The sequence below is a fragment of the Vicugna pacos genome, chromosome 6 (assembly GCF_048564905.1).
Source record: "Vicugna pacos chromosome 6, VicPac4, whole genome shotgun sequence".
Taxonomy (NCBI): Eukaryota; Metazoa; Chordata; class Mammalia; order Artiodactyla; family Camelidae; genus Vicugna; species Vicugna pacos.
Window position 1 is genome coordinate 199,495 of NC_132992.1, and position 5,032 is coordinate 204,526.

Sequence of the window (5,032 nt, forward strand, 5' to 3'; positions counted from 1 at the left end):
ACTATCTGAAGGCTTTTCTGCCCATTTTCCCAGAGCACAGAGCACCCCATTCCTGATCTCCACCCTTAACTACTTTCAGAGGTCGTTGAAGGTCAGCAGCTGCAGTGGCTCATGATTTAATCAAATCAGAGGCAGATGACAAGTGCCAATTTTTAGTTGACAATATGTATATATTGTAGGAAAAATGTTACTTTCCAACCCTACCCCTGTTTTACTTTTAGTTAGAGATCAACTGACAACTGTTAGATGACTTAAGTCAGACGAGGGGTGAAGGAGTCGTCTCTTGAGCTGGCCAGTGCTCTGTGTCAGCCTCCTTGATAGCATTCAATTTTCTTTCTGTTCAAACAGCATGCATCAGATTTTATGAAGTTTGGAGCCTGTCCTGAGCACATGGGGTCTGGAGGTGGCCCTGTTCCTGTGGTCTTTGTTTATTCTGTGAATTATGGTGTGAATCTTTATGTGCCCAAGCTTCATCATAATTTCAAACTTTAAGGATTTAAATATGGGAGATGGATGCCAAGTTCTGGGAATAGATTTTCAGGATAACAGCCAGGATTGGTAAAAAGTAGGGAGAATGGATACAACCTTTAAAAAAGAAAGGTTATTTTACAATTTCTGGCAGGTAAATTAAAGTCCTTGTTGGGATTCTATCAGGAATGTTTAATTGGGAGACCTACCTCCCATTTCCATGAAATAAAATAATTTTATTTTTTGTTTTGTGCCTGCTGTCTAGCAAATAATTATCCCCTTTGCATATAGTTTTATTGTTTAATCTCTACAAAGATTCCCTGGAGAACACACGTGTCACAGGTGAGGGAGCCAAGATCATCCACGGTAGGTGGCAGGAAGGCAGATGGGCTGGAGGGCTTACCCTCCTTCAGGCTGAGACAGAGAAACCAAGGCTTACTGACAAGAGTGTTGCTGAAGTGGTTTATTTAATACTTTGCTTCCTTGATGAATTGGATCTCTTGAAATTGTTTATGACTGGCTTATCTTCCCCTCTCTCCTCTGCCTCAGGACTTCTCCTCGTAAGTAGTATGAATTCAGCCTGAACTGATTCAGGAAAATCAGAAAATAAAAAATTAGCCCACACAAAATGTCTGCTTAGTCCTCGTAATTCAGTACTTCCTAAAACTCTCAGAAACGCAAGGAAGGTGTGTTACCTCGGGGACTGAGTGCATTTGAAGTATGAGAAATATAAGTGTGATCTGGTAAAGGCACAGGCTCTATAGACAAAGATCCGGGTTTAGATCCCGGCTCCATCAAGTACAGGAAACATGACCACCCAGAGCCTCAGTTTCTTCATGTGTTAAATGGGCTGATGGAGCTCTCCTCCAAGCGGTCAGGTCAAAATGAGATGATCCGAGTGGCTCTCAGGCAGGATGTTTGGCAAAGTGCTAGTTGCTCTTGCTGCTTTATAATGTCTTCTTAGGTAATTCCGTTGTCCATTGGCTTGCGAATACCTACACATTTGATTTAAGAAAAATAGCATGTCTTAAGAATTTTAAAAATAAGGAATGAAGATTTACTGATTAATACTGGGTGTATTTTTATAGGTCATTTAAAAAAAACTAGGAGTTCTCTAAAGAGAATGTATTCAGTGTGCATAGAATATGATTCAGTTAAAATGATTTTCCTTTAAATACTTCTCAGAAATTTTCTGAGATATTTTTTCTTGAATAGTAATTGAAGATTTCTGAGGAGGTTTTACATTTAGAAAAGTTTATTCTTGTAGCAATTGACACATTAAATAAATGATTCATAACCCTGGACAGCTTTTTTTTTAATATATATAATTTTGCTGGTTAGTTCTATGACATTTTATTGGGTAGAAGTATCTCCCATTTCCATTTCACAGGCAGAGAAGATGAGTCATACAATACTCAGTATACAAGAGCAGCAGAGGCTGATTAATTTGGGCAGAAGAGTATAAGGGTATGGAGAAAAAAATCCTTGATTCTCAAACTGGACACATTCTGCGGTGTTGTGCAGCTGAAACGGTTTTGATTTTGCTTCTGGATTGTCCTAGGTTTCAGCGCATGTGCCTGGAAAGGTCTCTCAGGCAAAGATGCTTATTTAAGAAGGTTGTCATTGTAATTAAGAAGGTTGTCATTGTAAATGCTCTTACGAAGATTAAACAGATTCCACAGCAAATAAATGAACATATTTGGAAGGTTTTCCACCCTCAAGTAATTTCCAGAAAACAGACATGATTCACTTGCTAAACCAAACACACAGTTATAATAATGAGCCTGCCTCACATGACTGGACAGCACAGAGGGAGCCTCATCTATTGGCGGGGGTTACGCTGCAGGAACCGCAGTTGAAATTTTAATTAGAATTTATTTCCAGCGAGTGTTGCTTCCGCGTTTTTCTCCCCAAAGCAAGGAAGCGCCCTCCTTGCCTGGCCATTAGTCTGCAGAGCCCCGCGGCTCACACACTTCCCTGCTCATCAGGAGGCTGATGGAGCCAGTTTGCTTAGACACACTTAGCTACACTCGCAGTGGGGATCATCAGTCTCTTCTGTGTGTTGACCTCCACGTGCAGGGGAGAAAATCGACTTTTGTTGCCGATAAACGCTAATTGACTACCAGTTGTTTCAGAGGGACTGTGATGTTGAAAACTGGTGTCCCTTTCATTTTTATATGTTGGATGATGACAAATTGCGTGGCGACACCCCCATTGTAAGTACACCCACCAGGGAGGGGGGTGGAGTTTGGGTCTGTGTGTTTTAGTACTCAGATCCTGGCACTGTTCAGTTTTCAGTGTTCTCGCTGGGATCGGGAGACTGCTTCTGGAGCAATTTCTTTGGCTTCCAATAAATTTGCACAGCCGTCTCCTTCAGTCGAGTTCTGATGAATTGAGTTGGGAGGGGCATGTGAAATTGGGGCGGGCAGAGAGGTGCGATGAAAACTAGCCACCATCTGGTTACCTCTCATTTTTTTTGGGCCAAAATACTTGTCTTCTTTTCTTTTCTCCTCCATCCATCCCTTCAGGTCAGGGAGTCGTCTTCAAGAATTTCGTCCTAAAATGAAAAGTAATGATGAAGGCAGTGTGTATCTGTGGTTGATTTCATTTGATTTGGATTCATTGTTAAAGATTTTCTGGTGAGGTGTTTATGAGCTCTTAAAAGCTAGAAGAGCAGCAATACCAAGGAGAGAAAGTCAGAGAAACGTGTCAGTGGCCCCTGTGAGTTCTGGGGGATGAGGGAAGGAGGTGGGGCAGAGGCAGCACCGTGGCCTCCCCTGCAGCCCTGAGGGCAACGTGCCCATGTAATGCCAGCGTCTGTCACCATGTGTTCTAACAGGACTCCCACTAAAGGAATGAGTGGAGATTTGGGGAGGCCTTACCTTTTACCCTCTTGTCAAACATCTTTAATGCTGACTGTATTTATTCAAGATGACACAGAGATCACCTGCAGAGCTTGAGGGAGCGGTGCTTGCTTCCTGTCTTGCCCGCCCCATGCTCACTCATCAGACTCCTGATTCTTGTAGGCACTGCAGTGTCCGTGGGGGGAGCTCTGCTCCTGGGGGTCTCTGCTCCTTTGGTGGGAGCTCTGCTCCTTGGGGAGCTGGGCACGGGAGTGGTCACATTGGAGCCGGTCGCACCAGCGCTGATCCCTCTCCACGTGTTGAGCCCTTTGTGTAAGTAGTAGAGGTGGGATCCAGAGTCTTCCTGTGTCTTTGGAGTTCTCCAGCAAAGCCAACTTGGAGGAAAGAAAGAAAATGCCTATTTTTCCATGACTGTGTCCTAAGGGTTTAAAGTTCTCTGCGGAGCACATGTGAAATCTCATTCAGTAAATACTCTGGGGTCTTGACTCTGACTTGTCATGAATTTGGCATTCTCATAATGTTATTTCTCTTAAAATATGTCTAAGCAATCATTTTTGTGTGATGGTTATGTGTGTGTAAGTGTCCTGAAGAAACTGTTGTGGATGGAAGATTGGGCATCAGTTGTACCAGAAGGGCTGGTGGCCCTGGGGGCTGCCTGAGCTCCGCATCATATGGTACCAGCAGTCTTTCATATTGCATCTTATTCCAGAGCTCACCAGGGCTCCCATCTCTCACTATGTGTCTTGAGAGAATATTTGTTCAGAGGGGAAGGGACGGGGTGCTTCCAAGTCTGGGTTTTCGGGTTCCCTGTCTAAAGGTAGGACTGGCACAAATCCTTTATTCATGGAGTAATGAAGCCCCCCAGTCTCGTGGCTAATTGGGCCTCCCTGTCCTTCTTCATGTGAGGAGCCGGTGGGCTTGGGTTTGGCCCCCAAACCTGTTTTTGGTGAGCTTTCAGCCCTATCACACAACCTGGGTTGTCCCGTTTCAGTCACATGACTTTGATTTTTGCAGGTTGATGTGACTCCTGGACAGTGCCTGGGACTTCCAGGTTTCCCCTACAGTAGGGGCACTGAAGAAAGTTCACCCCGTAAGGTGTGTTTGGGGGCATCGAGGACAAGTAGGGACCCACAGACAGATGTCTGGATGGGTGGCGATCAGGCCCGAGTCTTGGAAGAACAGAGATTCCATTACTGTTTTAACAGTGAAATTGAGGGAGTAATTCTGGAAGGTCTGATGCAACTGAGATTAAAATTATTATATGGTTTTTATTGTTAGCAGTAGTGGTTTTTAACCCTTAGACCCAGTCCCCCCTATTTATAATAAATATTTTGTAACCTTTCTTTTCTGGTGCCCAGAAGTGAACGTCATAGAAAATGTAACCTAACTATAAATATGATAAACAAATAGACAGGTAGATGGAAAGATGTGGTACCTAAATTCTTATATTATGGGGTATTTTATATCCTATGCTAATTAGTAACCTCTCAGGACAAAAGGCACATACAAAGGGAGTCACTTCTAATAAACTATTTTTCCAAGACTTACCTAACTGGGAAACAAGTGTCTTCACAATGTTAGAGCACCTCCCAGGCCCCGGGGAAATCTCCTTGTCAGAGTTACACTTGCTGATGGTGTCCCGTGCCAAGTGCAAGCAGATGCGGTTCGGAAGCTGCCCGGAGGCGGACTCCGGGGATTCC

The 5,032-nt window shown here is 43.8% G+C and overlaps 1 long non-coding RNA gene across 1 annotated transcript; it reads right to left on the reverse strand.

Moving 5' to 3' along the window:
- Positions 1–1,224: 1,224 nt before the first annotated feature.
- Positions 1,225–3,513, reverse strand: LOC140696746 (uncharacterized). The gene is made up of 3 exons (XR_012073223.1): positions 3,351–3,513; positions 2,933–3,025; positions 1,225–1,463 (listed from the first exon to the last, which is right to left on the reverse strand). It is a non-coding gene; the product is annotated as an uncharacterized lncRNA (long non-coding RNA).
- Between the last annotated feature and the right edge of the window lie 1,519 nt (positions 3,514–5,032).